We start from the raw sequence: 16,151 nt of genomic DNA, 5'->3' as shown, positions 1-16,151 counted from the left end.
AAGAGGGAACTCAGCAGAGCCCAGCTAAGCTGGCACCTGATTTTGGATATCAGCCACCAGAACTGTGATAAGTAAGTTTCTATAGATGAAGCCACCTAGTTAACGGCATTTTGTTACAGAGGTCCCCGCTGAGGCACCCCTTCATACTCTGTCTCTGTATTCATATTAACTGGGCCTGAGGGTCTGCATGTGCAATCTCTCTTGAGAAGCAAATTACTCAAACAACTCTGCGCCTCCCCTTCCAGAAGGCTGGTCCCAGCCCACCACACCAGGAACGGTAGTGGTAGTGGAAGCATCTTATCTCTGTAGGCCTCCTTCAGCTGGGAGACCGGGAGGCTTCTCCTCCCCAGCCTCAGAAGGAGTCAGCAAGGTCTGGAAATGTCTGTGAGTCTTACCCCTAATTTGGAATTTGAAAAATGCTGCTTCTGTCAGGAAAGAAAGAAAAACAATATAGGCAGCTCTTTTCCCTGTGTTCACATATTATATAGGAAGCTGTCCTTTTTTTTTCTACCCAGTGTTTCTTTTTTAACCTTCTCAAAAGCAGCAGTGATTATTGGATAGGCTGTTAAATGAGCTATGATTTCATCCTAACTTCATTTTCTTCTCCATCCCCTTCCTCCTCCCAGCTCACTCTGGTGTCCACACTGACAAGCATCAAGCTCTGCGCCATCCTGCACAGGAGCCAAAAGCCACACAGAGCTAGTAAGCACTTCAGACGTGGAGTGGCCAAATTGAGATGTGCTTTAAGTGTAAGGTACACAGTTCTAAGATTTAGTATGAAAAAGAGTGCAAAATAGACTAGTAATTTTTCTGTGGCTTACAGGTTGAACTGATACTTTGGGGGTATTGGGTAAAATGAAATATATTACTAAAACTTACCTGTTTCTTTATACTTTTTAAAAATCAGGTACATATATTTCTACTGGAAATAAATTACATTTTGCGGCTCATATTTCTTTTGGATAGTGCTAATTTGAGCATTCATTTGTCAATGAAAGCCATGTCTAAACTGGACTTACAAGACTGTATATGTGTATAAATGTAAACATAAACAGAAATAGAAATATATGTGTGTGTCAATCACCTTTGTAGTATGATTTTGTGACTGATAAACCAAGTCTATAAATTTCTATAATGTAGAAGGAAGGTACCATGCTGGAATATATTTAACCAGATGTTTTCATCAAAATAATTTCATTATGTTAAAGCTAATGGAACTAATCAAGTTAAAAGAAATACACATAAATATATCTTTTCATGCAGACCTGCATCCATGCATGCACATGGTGGTCATCATAGTGGCATTAATTCCAAATGGTTGGCAGGAAAATCCATTCACACACTAACAGAAAGAACAGGTGAATATGGTACTTCTATTTGAAATGAAGTTTTAAATGCACTGGAACTTCTAGTCAAATGCTATCTAGTAAAAAGTATAATTTAATACACAAATAAAAATTACACACAATTGGCACAGCAAAGCCTCAGTGGAAGCAACCTCTTTAACAGTGTCTAAAAATGCTTTGATTATTAGCTTTTGATGCTGTTGATCTTGTTTAATAGTGTTAATATTCTCTTCATTAAAATCCTTAAGGTAATATTATGCTTCAACTCAGTTCCAATTCAAATTATCCCATTTCAGACTGTGAATTATGTAATTCTATTACACTCTGAACAGATCTTTTTGAGGATGTAGAGCTATTCAGATAATGGAAAATTTCTAAAGTCGAGGACTACATTTTAATTACTCAGGGAAAAATTCTACTTGGAAAATGAAGACTTTCTAGGTATTTTGAAGCCTTTGGTGTAATGTAGTTTACAATTCAAGATAGTCTTTACATATATCTCTGAATTTAGATTTTCAAATCTACTGCTTACCTGATCCTTTCTGTTTATTTCACCAGGTAAGGCCATGCTATAAGATAATTGCTATTTTTAATTAACATACAAGAATTTAAATATCCAAGTAAGAGTTAGTCTTTCAAAGGTTCTTGTCGATGGATGATAGATATTTACTTCAGAGCTGCCACCATTGTTAAAAATATTATAGAATTCTAAATATTTTAGAAACTGCCTTAAAGAAAGTAAATGGTAGCTCTTGTTTGTCTGCTACAGATTTTCTAACCACTTAAAATCATTCAAACCTCAGTCTAATGAGTATAAAAGTAAACAAATTAGGTAGTATCATTTGGTTTAAAAATATATATTAAAATATACATATACACACGAAATAATACATGAATGTATATAAAATATATATATAAAAGAATTGTACTTAATCTGGGGGTCCTTAAATTTGCTCTATGAAGTGAAAGTCAGTCAGTCATGTCCAACTCTTTGCGACCCCATGGACTGTACAGTCCATGGAATTCTCCAGGCCAGAATACTGGAGTGGGTAGCCTTTCCCTTCTCCAGGGGATCTTCCTGACCCAGGGATTGAACCCAGGTCTCCCGCACTGCCGGTGGATTCTTGACCAGCTGAGCCATCAGGGAAGCCCAAGAATACTGGAGTGGATAGCCTATCCCTTCTCCATCAGATCTTCCTGAGCCAGGAATCAAATTGGGGTCTCCTTCATTGCAGGTAGATTCTTTACTAACTGAGCTATCAGGGAAGCCCTAAATTTGCCATGAGGTAATTCCAAAAGAAGATTTTTTTTTTAAATGTTTGTAACAATGGCAGCATTTTTATATTAAAAAAAAAACTCCTAAAGTAAGTATTTTATGGATAAAATTCAATTAGATTATCAAATTGGGATATTTAAAAAATCTGTTTATGAGCATGTTTCTAACATGCTGACTCAATTGCAAAGACAAGTCTACCCTACTTCTTTTTACATTCCTAGCTCAGAATCATGGAATTAGTCCTATGAGGTATGACCTTCCACTTTCTCTTAAGTAAATAGAGAGGTGGAGTTGACCAGGGTCACAGAGATGGAAGACAGAGGAGTCTGATATTCTGAGTCACACTCCTTCCAGACTAATTCAAGTCTTGTGCGTGTGCTCAGTCACTAAGTCACGTCTGACTCTTTGCAACCCCAGGGACTGTTGGCTCCTCTGTCCATGGGATGCTCCAGGCAAGAATACTGGAGTGGGTTGCCATGTCCTTCCTCCAGGGATCTTCCTGACCTAGGGATCGAACCTGCATCCTTTGCGTCTCCTGCATTGGCAGGCGGATTCTTCACCACTAGTGCCACCTGGGAATCCCAGTTTAAGTCTAGAGCTCTCCTTTCCCTTTCAAATTCAGACAGACCCAATATTCTCATTCTGAAATCTACAGTATTTCTTATGTGTGGATGTTTTATTCCAGGCTGTATTTAACCTAATTAAGCTACTTCTTTCCTTGGGGAAACTATAAAAACTCAACTTTCCTTTCTACTATTACAAATCCCGCATAGTGCTGGCATTAATATTCCCTTGCACTGATTATCCCAGACACTAATGGGTTCTTTCTCTGCAACTAATGCTATGGATTCTCTCTCCAAATCTACAATCTCTAATAGTTTTCTGAGGTTTCCTTCTCAAATTACAATGTAACTACCTCAAACTACCATCTGATAATTAAATTTTAATTCATATTAAGTCTAGGATTTGAATTTGATGAAGTCAAATTTTCTCACAACAGATACTATTAAATTAATGTTTAATATCACAGAAGAATTCTCTTTCTACCTTTACCAACTAACAAACTATCAGGTTGGCCAAACCAATAAAACAGAAAGTGGTACCTGTAACATTCTCTGGACCACAGTGGACACCGAAGTCTCCATATAAAAAACAATTACCAAGCAAATCCTTTCAGGCAATAAAACATAAATTCAGTAAAATAAATGCATGTGGACTGTCTGCTATTATTGTTATAATACAATCTGACACATACATCTTGGCCAGGATCTATTAGCAAAACAATGACTATAGGCTCAAAATCACAAATTCAAAGGTTGAATATTTGACCATGCGTCTCCCCAGAGATTCCCTTCACCACTGAGTAAATGGAAACAATTTACTGCAATTTTGGAATTTGTCAAAACTCATAGAGAAATCAGAGACAAATCCAGGGAAGGAGTTCATAACCAATATCTATTTTTTGCTGTTCACAAAGTCAAGCTGACTTTGACATAAAGAACTTGAATGAACATCATACAGAATTCATTTACTAAAGCTTCTTTAAATTGCATCTTTTGAAAAAACAGTCTCAGAGTAATTTTAAAGAGGGGGATTCTATTAACATGTAACTTTGGAAGCTACTCCATGTTATAGCAATCTCTTTGGCAATATGCACTTTTGCACATTATAGTGCAAGAGAGTCCTGGACTTAAAAAAAAAAAACAAAAAAACCCTCAAATTTTATGTAACCAAAGAGTTTTTTTTTTCCTTGTCAAATTCCAGTTTCTCCCTTACTGGCCATGACTCCAGTTGCATGACTTCCTAGTGCACTAGTGTCCTGTGGAGTACATTTTGACAAACGCCAGTGTTGAAAAGCGTATGGGGCTGAAAGAGAGATGAACGTGGTGCCAGCCTGAATTTAAGGAACCTTCTGCATGACTTTAGCAAACTGTTTAGCTACCCTGGACTTCAGTTTTCCCAAAAGTCGTAATGTATCGCACAACTATACAATTCAAAGTTAATTGCTCTAATATATTTTCCTTTGCCAAGGCAAATCATAAACTTTATTCCTTAAACCAAAATCAAACATTGAGTGACTTGTGTAATGTTTCAGACTCCACTGGAGCACCCTCAAGATAGTCCTTACATGAAGGAGTTCACATTTACTTGAGAAGACATACCTAAGTAAATCATTACAAACAGCGATCAGAGGAACAAATACTGATTCAGCCTAAAAAGCGTCAGACACAGAAAGCTCTCCTGAGAAGTGGACCGAAGGGATGAATTTAAGTTTGCTCGAAGGGCTAAAGGTGGTGGGCAGCCCAAACAGAGAGGAGTTTAAGAATATAGAATCTTTAAACAGTCTAAATTTAAGTATATTCCTGTACAAATACACTTCACAGTAGCCTCTTCAACGTTCTTATTTCACCCTTGCAGATATTTATATCCTATCAGTGTGGCTCTTAAAAAGGTAAATGTCAATACTAAACAATAACAGCACTTTTAAAGAGCAACTTCCAGTTAGTGTACAGTTTTATAGAAATAATACGTGCACAGATAGCATAGAACTGATAAAGCACATGTCTACTTTTATTGACTAATTTATTAATAACGACCCGATTTTTAATTTCCATATTACAGGCGCACAATTCACACAAGTAAATGAATCATGAACCTCTATGCATTAACATTCTTTGCAAAATTTCAATACATGGCCTCAAAAACCATCAAGAGAAGGAAAAAATGGCCAACATATGTGACATGAGAAAAAACAAGACATTAGATATTGATACAGAGTAATATGTCTATTGAGTGTCGGCAGCTATTTTCATAAGCTTAAGTAATAGACTGTAGTGCTAAAAATAAAGCTGTACAATATCTCTGTGACTCATAAGTTTCAAACATGAAACCATTCTTTGAAACTATACACAGTGATTTTTAAAAATAGCCTAAGGATCCATGAAGAGGCACTGATACACAGAGCAATTTCTGTGTGGGGGAAAAAAACGAAAATACAGGTCACAAATATAAACGTAATCGTTTTTTTTCCAGAGAGTATTTGAGTTTTTTATGAAGTATTCAATTGTTTGCATTTTTCCTTTGTTCTTAGAACGCATAAGCAGTGAGTACATTTTTGTGTATTTTTTGGTTTTGGCCGTGCCATGCAGTGTGCAGCATGTGGGATCTTAGTTCAGCAACCAGGGATCATAACCGAGCCCTCTGCAGGGAAAGCTTGGAGTCTTAACCATCGTACTGCCAGGGAAGTCCCAGCACTACAAATTTTTTACAATTAATTTCATTTTTATGGTACAGCTGGTTGTAGCAAAGGAAGACAGGCTCCTGAGTTGCTCAGTTCTGCCTTCTGAACTATACTTTGCCATTAACTAGATGTCTGACCTTAAGGTTTTATAACCTTTAGTAATTTACGGGGGAAGAAAGGGAATATACTTAATTCACAGCGTTACTTCAACAGTTAAATGAAATAACCTATGTTAAACTGCCTTCCCCTTCCTTAAGCTTAAAAAAAAAAAAAAAAAGCCACTGCACCTCCCCATTTTATTTCATTTGTTTCCATGAATGAGAATAAAGACAAGAACAAGCAACATAAAGAAAGTGACAAAAAATTAGGAGGACTAACCAGTCTAAGGAAAGGACTATGTTTTCATCTCTCAGATGCTGAGGGTTACATGGGAGTTGCCCAGGTCCCAGGCTTTAACTTATATTATCAAGATCACCAAGAATGCAGCCCAGGAATGCACACTGGTTTTAAAGTTACCTTGGTAATTCTGGGGTAGCCAACTCCAGACTTGGGCTTAGAGCAAAATCCCTAAAACAGGTAACAGTCTCAGCACAAAACTGGTGCTCAATAACTGTTTATTAAATAAACACATGGCATGTGATTGAGTGAACCGTTTGTGATATCATTTAAAAAGAATTTCTGAAAACTACACTAATAATATCCTAGGCACAGGATGCTGACAAATAAGAATGTCTGTCTTCAGAGTTTATTAAGGGAGGCTGACATGTAAACAAATAAAATAAAATTGTGATAAATGCAACAACAGAAACACAGCAAAAGGGAGACCGGGATAAATGTGCTGCTCTAAAGTCATTAATTTCAAGAAACCAATATATTATGTTCAGTGTCAATGACAACAACAAAACCTAAGAGATTATATAAAAAAGAGACAAAAATTTAAGGGGGAATATCAGTTGGTTTTGCATTAACATATCACACTTTTAAATGCTCTTTGAGGAACAGCACATTTTGTTCTTCACCTGTACAAATGTGGAGAATACCTGACATATATCGATGTGTTAAACTTCATATAAGACAATATTATTTCAAGCAATGCCTAAAACAGCCAAATTTCAGTATAATAAATGAATATGGACAGTCTTTTGGCTTTTAACATAATAGGATTTGATGCATGCAATATAATTGTTCAGATAAGCATAATTCAGACGCCTGTAGAATTGCATGTCAAACTTTTAAAATGCTGAGACAAGTTAATGGACATCACTGATAATGAAGACTAGAAGAGCTACTGTCACTAACAGTGTAACAATTATCAACACAGACTTATTTAAACTATTAATGGCTTGGTTTGGTCCCAGCCATTAAATAATGATTATAAACAGCTGAGAAAAGAAGAGACACTAAAGGCAAAGGAGAAAAGGAAAGATATACCCACTTGAATGCAGAGTTTCAAAGAAAAGAAAGGAGATAAGAAAGGCTTCCTCAGTGATTAATGCAAAGAAATAGAGGAAAACAACAGAATGGGAAAGACTAGAGACCTCTTCAAGAAAATTAGAGATACCAAGGGAATATTTCATGCAAAGATGGGCACAACAAAGGACAAAAATGGCATGGACCTAACAGAAGCAGAAGATATTAAGAAGAGGTGGCAAGAATACACAGAAGAACTATACAAAAAAGATCTTCACGATCCAGATAATCACAATGGTGTGATCACTCACCTAGAGCCAGACATCCTGGAGTATGAAGTCAAGTGGGCCTTAGGAAGCATCACTATGAACAAAGCTAGTGGAGGTGATGGAATTCCAGCTGAGCTACTTCAAATCCTAAAAGATGATACTGTGAAAGTGCTGCACTCAATATGCCGGCAAATTTGGAAAACTCAGCAGTGGCCACAAGACTGGAAAAGGTCAATTTTCATTCCAATCCCAAAGAAGGGCAATACCAAAGAATATTCGAATGACTGCACAATTGCACTCATCTCACATTCTAGCAAAGTAATGCTCAAAATTCTCCAAGCCAGGCTTCCTCCAAGCCAGGCTTCAACAGTACGTGAACTGTGAACTTCCAGCTGGATTTAGAAAAGGCAGAGGAACCAGAGATTTAATTGCCATCATCTGTTGGATCACCAAAAAAGCAAGAGAGTTCCAGAAAAACATCTACTTCTGCTTTATTGACTACACCAAAGCCTTTGACCATGTGGGTCACAATAAACTGTGGAAAATTCTTCAAGAGATGGGAATATCAGACCACCTGACCTGCCTTCTGAGAAATCTGTATGTAGGTCAAGAAGCAACAGTTGGAATTTGACATGGAACAACAGACTGGTTCCAAATTGGGAAAGGAATACGTCAAGGCTGTATACTGTCACCCTGCTTATTGAACTTCTATGCAGAGTACATCATGTGAAATGCCTGGCTGAATGAAGCATAAGCTGGAATCAAGACTGCTGGGAGAAATATCAATAACCTCAGATATGAAGATGCCACCACCCTTATGGCAGAAAGTGAAGAAGAACTAAAGAGCCTCTTGATGAAAGTGAAAGAGGAGAGTGAAAAAGCTGGCTTAAAATTTAACATTCAGAAATCTAAGATCACGCCATCTATTCCCATCACTTCATGGCAAATAGATGGGAGAAACAATGGAAACAGTGACAGACTTTATTTTTTTGGCGCCAAAATCATTGCAGATGGTGATTGCAGCCATGAAATTAAAAGATGCTTGCTCTTTGGAAGAAAAGCTATGACCACCCTAGACAGCATATTAAAAAGCAGAGACATTACTTTGCCAACAATGGTCCATCTAGTCAAGGCCATGGTTTTTCCAGTAGTCATATATGGATGTAAGAGTTGGACTATAAAGAAAGCTAAGGGCCAAAGAACTGATGCTTTTGAACTGTGGTGCTGGAGAAAACTCTTGAGAATCCCTTGGACAGAAAGGAGATCCAACCAGTCCATCCTAAAGGAAATCAATCCTGAATATTCATTGGAAGGACTAATGCTGAAGCTGAAACTCCAATACTTTGGCCACCTGATGAGAAGAACTGACTCACTGAAAAGACCCTGATGCTGGGAAAGATTAAAGGCAGGAAGAGAAGGGGATGACAGGGGATGCGATGGTTGGATGGCATCACCGACTCAATGGACATGAGTTTGAGTAAATTCTCGGAGTTGGTGATGGACAGGAAGGCCTGGCATGCTGCAGTCCATGGGGTCACAAAGAGTTGGACACGACTGAGCATCTGGACTGAACTGAAGGTGGGGAAAGATGAAAACTATCTTTACGAAAGTGAAACTGTTACTTGCTCAGTTGTGTCTGACTCTTTGCAACCCCATGGACTGCAGCTCACCAGGCTCCTCTGTCCATGGGATTCTCCAGGCAAGAATACCAGAGTGGGTTGCACTTCTCCAGGAGATCTTTCCAACCCAGGGATCAAACCTGGTTCTCTTGCATTGCAGGCAGATTCTTTACTATCTGCGTCACCAGCTTAAATCCTTTGTGTAAAAGAATAGACTATAAACAAATCTATATGCGTGGTGAGATGAAGCATTTTATTTGCCAGAATTCCCCCAAGACAAGGCCAACAGCAGAGAAGGCCAGGTGTCCAAGGAGGCAGAGTCTACATGGGCCGTGAGAGGAGGAAGAAGAATGCAATGAGGAAACAGCACAGTGAGATGGGGCCTGTGGACACGTGTTTAGCAGCCATTGAGACTCTTAACTTTGGGGTTGGAAAAGCTATCTGAAGAGGGTCTTTACCTAGTTTTGCTTCAAGATGAATTTTAAACAGTGATTTTTCTCTTAAAGTGAAGATCACTACTAATGCACAGCCTTCATGGTTAAACTGCTATATTAAGATTGGGCCATTAGACTGATCAGTTTTCTGCATTTTATATGTGGTAGAATAGAGAGATGCACGAGAAACTGCTTCAACACTAAAGAAGGAAGCTTAAATTGATCAGGGAAAGCATTTTAACATGATCAGAATCACACTACTAAAATAATTACTTACCAAGTGGTTGCTGATGTATTGGCTACTTAGAGACTGGATTTAGTTTCAAGAGTTGCAAGACTAAATTTCTTTTCCATACTATTTAACTTACATCAATAAATCTGGAGATGAGACGTGCTGGCTTGCATATGAAGAAACTATTTAGCTAAATAGTGATAAAACAAAATATATATAAGGAAGGCGGGCATTTGAACAATTTCAGCACATACACAGCAAACTGTGAATGCCTGACCGGTGGAGGAGATATCCTTGGTCAGTCTTTTGGTTTCTCAAGTGCTTGTGCTCAGATGCTCAGTTGGGTCTGACCCTTGTGACCCCATGGACTCCTCTCGCCAGGCTCCTCTGCCCATGGAACCCTCTAGGCAAGAATACTGGAGTGGGGTGTCATTTCCTACTCCAGGGGATCCTCCTGACTCAGAGAACAAATCTGGGTCTCCTGGGTCTCCTGTTTTGGCAGTTGGATTCTTAGCCACTAGCGCCACCTGGGAAGCTGCTCTCAAGTATTCACAGTGTAATAAAAATGTTAAAACTTCATAAAGGAACCTATGAAGCATCACCTGACAAAGAAAAATGGGCCTGGACCAGGATGCTATGTCTTCTGATATGTTTATAATGACAGACAAGCTAAATTACATTTAAAGGTTTTATTTTTCTAAGGCAGACAAACTACATATTTACTGATAATGAAAGATCATTTACTTATTTAAAAAAATATATATTCAGGTCTTGCTCTTCTTGTTCCAAAGCTCCCCATACCATTTATAACAGAGAATACTAATGACTTATAAAATTGGGCACCATTTCTTTCCTTATCAGTCCCAAAGGAGCAATAATCACCGCTATTTCCAATGTAAAGTAAAATCACTAATCTGCTGGGACTCAAAAGAAAAAGCTGCAAGACTACTGTTTTATTGCTGCCACTTTTTTTCAATACATATTTTCACTTTTGGAAGATGTCTATTTAGTTAAATGTATACACTAATCAAAGGAAAAATGCATGTAGGTATGTACATGATATAACCCCTGTTCTATACATTGTGTGCTTACAGAAAGAACTGCATTTTCAGCTGGCTTCACAAAAAGGCCAGCTTTTCCATAGTGAATCATGCTATAAAATGTACTACCTTCTTCCCGGTTTTGGTGAAGATCCCTATAAAATTATGCAATGACCACAGGACATTTCTATTTACATTACAGGGTGTCTAAATTATAATTCTAACTGAGCTCAGTGACATGTAAAGTGAAGATAAGTAGTTCTACTCTGGACCAACTATTTTAAGAGTCCTTTAAGGCAAATATAGATACTCTTATACCTACTTTTAAAATTTTTACATATGCCTGTACACACAGTTTGCTGGATTCATACAGTAACATTTTAAGATGCAATTAAAATACTTATGTTAAATAAATTCCAGTATCCAACAGTTTTAAGCCACATTTTGTGGTAATTGATTAATAACTAGTTAAGCTAAAATAATGAACAACTGCTTGAATATATTTTAAGGCCAGAATGAAAATTTCAACTGGTTTAGAGAAAGGCTAAGTACTTGTATCAAAAGGTCCTGAGCTGTGGGGAACAAAGATGCTAAGAGGCAACAGAGAGAGGGGCAAATGCCAATATAAAAATTTAGAACTCAAATACTATATATGGAATGATAAGGACACTAGAGAAATTCAATTGTTAAACGTAGTACCATTCCAAAACAAAACCATTCTTTGCTTAGAGATTTATCAAAAATGGAGGAGCCCAATCAAGTCTCAGTTTGAGCTAGGTGACAAGATGGAAATCATACTCTGCTGGCTGTACATAGCTGCATGCATTAATTAGATCAAGTAACTGCCACAATCACTGAGTACATATGCTTCACACATAGTACCTGTTGATGGGATCAGCCTGTGTGACGCCACCCTATCATTGGACCAAAGGTAAACAACAACTATCCAATGACAGCCAATTCAAAGGCTGTCAAGCCAAGCTCAAATTCCTACTCCCAGTAAGAAATTCAAATAATGTCGTTAGACCAAAAAAAAAAAAAAGCAACTAAAGGATTATTATGTAGAGAAATGCTGGCCATGTCATGATGTATAAGTTGAATTTTTAAAACTACAAGGAGGAAAAAGTTAGCTGAGTCATTTACTGGAAGACTCAGTGGGCTGGCAAGTGTCCAGGTTCTGCTGTCTCTTTCTGCTCAGCTTTACAATGTTCACTATCATTCCTGTTGTCCCTGCATTTTTAATAACTCTCAGTATATCAGATAACATGCCATAACACCTGGAATAATTTGAATGAATTTCTATTCTTTATAAAGAAGAGATCCAACCAAGAGAATGAGCAAAAGCTTTGCCAATGAATTGAAAAACTGAGTCAAATCTCTAAGTCAGCTGGAGGGAAACTCACTTGTCCTTATCCATTTGACCAGATTACTACTGGAGAGAAGAATAAAGTTGATGGCAATGCCCTCACAACCAGCATCCTTAGCAATTTTATGATTAGTAATATCTTCACTTCCCACCTATCTCCCACCTGCAATGTGGGAGACCTGGGTTCAATCCCTGGGTTGGGAAGATCCCCTGGAGAAGGGAACAGCTACCTACTCCAGAATTCCAGACTGGAGAATTCTATGGACTGTACAGTCCATGGGATTGCAAAGAATCGGACACGACTGAGTGACTTTCACACTCACCTATCTCTCACCAGTCTCTCCTCCCCAGTCCAATCCCCACTCTTTTCTATTCAGACTAACCAGACTTCATTTATGGCTGGGAAATCACAGTTGATTGCCAGGTGTTTGAGAAATGAAATATACTCATCTTCAGCAAAATGTAGCAGACTATTTATTACTATAGATATTCAGAAAATTTTAAGAATATAAATATTTTTCAATGGTATTACTAAGGATATAAAAGCTCAAATTCTACCTTGCTCATTTACAACTGAGATATTTCATTTCTCACAATTTCAAGACTTGGGCCATGTTTCATATCTACCGTTTCACTTTCTCCCCTCCATCTACCCCTTCTACTAAGGCTTAAAATCTTCCAATCAAGTAGAACTGATCTTATGCCCCATAGGCTTTGATCTTTTTCCTGTGTGATATACCTTCACTTAAACCAAAAGGTACACAGATTTGCTTAATCTCCACTCTACAAATCCTTTCAGATTAAATATGTGCCTCCTTCAAGGAGATGTCACAAAGATTCCTATTACTACCATTCAGTAAATCCTAATACTCTTGGTCAAATTTTTATTATAAAATATTCAGGTGCACAAATAAGTGTAAAAAATAAATAATGCATACTCATGCAGTTACTACCCAACTTAAGAAATAAAACACTACAGAGTGAAAGTGCTGAGTGCAATTACATTCCTTTTCCTTTTCTACTCCCGCCCCTAGAAGTAACCATTATATGGACTTTGTTTATCATTCAAAATACATGTTTGTATTTTTACGTGTATGTGCTGCTAAAAAGCACACACGAAGACATATCCACTTGTATAGTTTCTCATATTTTAAAATTTTTCTAAATACCATCACATCGTATTCTTTGCCATACATTATGCTTGGGAGACTGATTCACCTTGATATACACAGCTCCCATTCAGTTCCTTCTTACTGCTGGATAGTATGGGTAGCTTTTTGTTGTTGTCACATGCCAATATATTCATCAATCTTCCCACCAATGAAAAACCAAGATATCTCCAGTTTATTCCTGCTATACCAACTAATGTAAGTTGTACTCCACTGCTAAGTAACATATCTTTTCTATCTGCTTTTAATATCCTATCTTTGACTTTGGTCTTCTACAGTTTTACTTTGCTGCATGAGACATGGGTTTCTTCTATCTTTCCTACTTCGAATTCATTATACTTCCGGGATCCAAGGATGTATGTCATTGATCAATTCTGGAAATTTCTAAACTTCTATTTCCTTAGATATTGCTTTTTTCCCCTCCTTCTTTCTATTACTTTCATTTGAAATTTCTAACAGATATATGCTAGAACTTCTCATCTTGTCTGTTCCATTTACCCACTGCTAAGTAAGAAACCATATCAAAGCTTAGTAGTCACCACCATTGCGTGGTTCAAGCATTCACAGAGCAGAGCAGAGTTGCACTGTGTTTGTTCCGGGATGTCTGGTGCCTCAGCTTGAAACAGTCAAGCAACTAAGTGACCCAAAGACTTGGGACTGGACTCTATATGATTTGGAATTCTTCAAACCATTTCAGCCACAGGTGAGTTGGATGTGTTTCCTGCCAGCTCAGGGTCTCAAGAACAATTATTTCCACAGTTCAGTTCAGTTCAGTCGCTCAGTCGTGTCCGACTCTTTGCAACCCCATGAACTGCAGCACGCCAGGCCTCCCTGTCCATCACAAACTCCCAGAGTCTACCCAAACTCGTGTCCATCAAGTCGATGATGCCATCCAACCATCTCATCCTCTGTCGTCCCTTCTCCTCCTGCCCTCAATCTTTCCCAGCATCAGGGTCTTTTCAAATGAGTCAGCTCTTCGCATCAGGTGGCCAAAATATTGCAGTTTCAGCTTCAGCATCAGTCCTTCCAATGAATATTTAGGACTGATTCCTTTTAGGATGGACTGGTTGGATCTCCTTGCAGTCCAGGGGACTCTCAAGAGTCTTCCCCAACACCACAGTTCAAAAGTATCAATTCTTCGGCACTCAGCTTTCTTTATGGTCCAACTCTCACATCCGTACATGACCACTAGAAAAACCATAGGCTTGACTGGACAGACCTTTGTTGGCAAAGTAATGTCTCTGCTTTTTAGTATGCTGTCTAGGATGGTCATAACTTTCCTTCCAAGGAGTAAGCATCTTTTAATTTCATGGCTGCAGTCAAGGTAGAAGCTATATAGTCTTTTAGGATTTAGACTCTGAAATTACATAATAGGATTTACGCTACATACCCAGTTCAAATAGTCACAAGCCTGCCCAGTTTCAAGGGCATGGACTTCAAGATAGGAACAGCATCAAAGAATCTGTTGTCCTTTGCAGCAATAAAAGGGCCACAGCATCCTACATATTTTAACTTTCTTTCCTATTTTCCAAATCTTTTGTCTTTATACACTGCAGTTTAAGTAATTCCTTTGGATGTTTTAAATAGTTTGCTAATTTTCTCTGGAGTGTGTGTCTAATCTAATGTCTAAACCATAAATTAAATCCTTAATGCAAAGATTAAAATGTCATCCTTAGAAATCTATTTGGTTCTTTGTTAAGACTGCCTAGTCTTTTTGTTTTGATAGCATCTTGTTCTTTTATCATGTTTTTGATACAAATTTTATTTTTAAAAAATTTGAAACATACCCTTTTTATATTCTACAATTTGTAATTACATTTCTGAAGTTATTGGGAACTAATTCAACTCCTTATGACCTCTGCTTGACTCCAGCTCTCAGTTACCAATCATTTTGGGGTTGTGAATTCATGTATTAAAAAGTTTAAACACGAGAAGAATCAAGGTCTAAAATAGGCCTATTCCTCTAGAGAAGAATTGTTTTACTCTTCCAGGACAAGTTTTTTGGTCATCTCTCTTTGCTGATGAGCATGTTTTTTCTATTTTACCCTTGCACTAAAGATGTAACCCATCAAAATTCTAGGCTTTACATGTTGGTTCTAATTCTATATCCACTCTTGCATAGGCCCAAGGTCCTGTCTCCAGCAGTGATATAGCTGTTAAAACTGAAGCCTCTTGGTTAGTGAGTCTGACAAATGCCCCCAAGGCAGCGGCAATATCAGTATCAGCTTGCTGCTCCGATTTTTCCTTTTCTCTTTATTTTCACTCCCAAGGGACCTCTTACTCTCTAACAAGGTCAGCAATACATTTAAAAGAAAGTTTATTACACTATATGAAGCTTTCCTAACTGCCTTATACTGGCAAATTTTCCAGACTTTTTAGCTTTCCCCCTTGCCAGAAATCCAAGTCCCTTCATTTCATTTTTATGTGGTCATTTCCAATAGTTTTTCCTCCCCATTTCCTTTGACCTAGAACCTACAGATTTATCATATATTATGCAAGATATTTTTACTTCATCAAATCCAATTATTACAAAGGTGACATATTTGGGCATTTTTCAAATTACCAGTTCTTAAATTGAAAATCAAAACTATGGTGATTTTGTATTAAAATTATTTGTCTTTAAAAGTATATTATATAGAACGGATAAAGAACAAGGCCCTACTGTATAAGACAGGGAATTATATTCAATATCTTGTGATAAGCCATAATGGAAAGGAATGTAAAACAGAATTTATATATATATATATAT

The 16,151-nt window shown here is 37.6% G+C and overlaps 1 protein-coding gene and 1 long non-coding RNA gene across 5 annotated transcripts in view; one reads left to right on the top strand and one right to left on the bottom strand.

The window, feature by feature from the left end:
- Positions 1–16,151, bottom strand: part of EXOC4 (exocyst complex component 4) — an 875,766-nt gene that overhangs the window by 359,873 nt on the left and 499,742 nt on the right. The gene's annotated exons all lie outside the window — the stretch shown is intronic.
- Positions 4,361–10,142, top strand: LOC145523157 (uncharacterized). Its single transcript, XR_014066393.1, has 2 exons — positions 4,361–9,066; positions 9,216–10,142. It is a non-coding gene; the product is annotated as an uncharacterized LOC145523157 (long non-coding RNA).

This window comes from Giraffa tippelskirchi, chromosome 10 (genome assembly GCF_054371585.1).
Source record: "Giraffa tippelskirchi isolate mGirTip1 chromosome 10, T2T-mGirTip1v1.2.pri, whole genome shotgun sequence".
NCBI classification, from domain to species: domain Eukaryota; kingdom Metazoa; phylum Chordata; class Mammalia; order Artiodactyla; family Giraffidae; genus Giraffa; species Giraffa tippelskirchi.
This window is presented reverse-complemented; position numbering and strand designations above follow the sequence as displayed.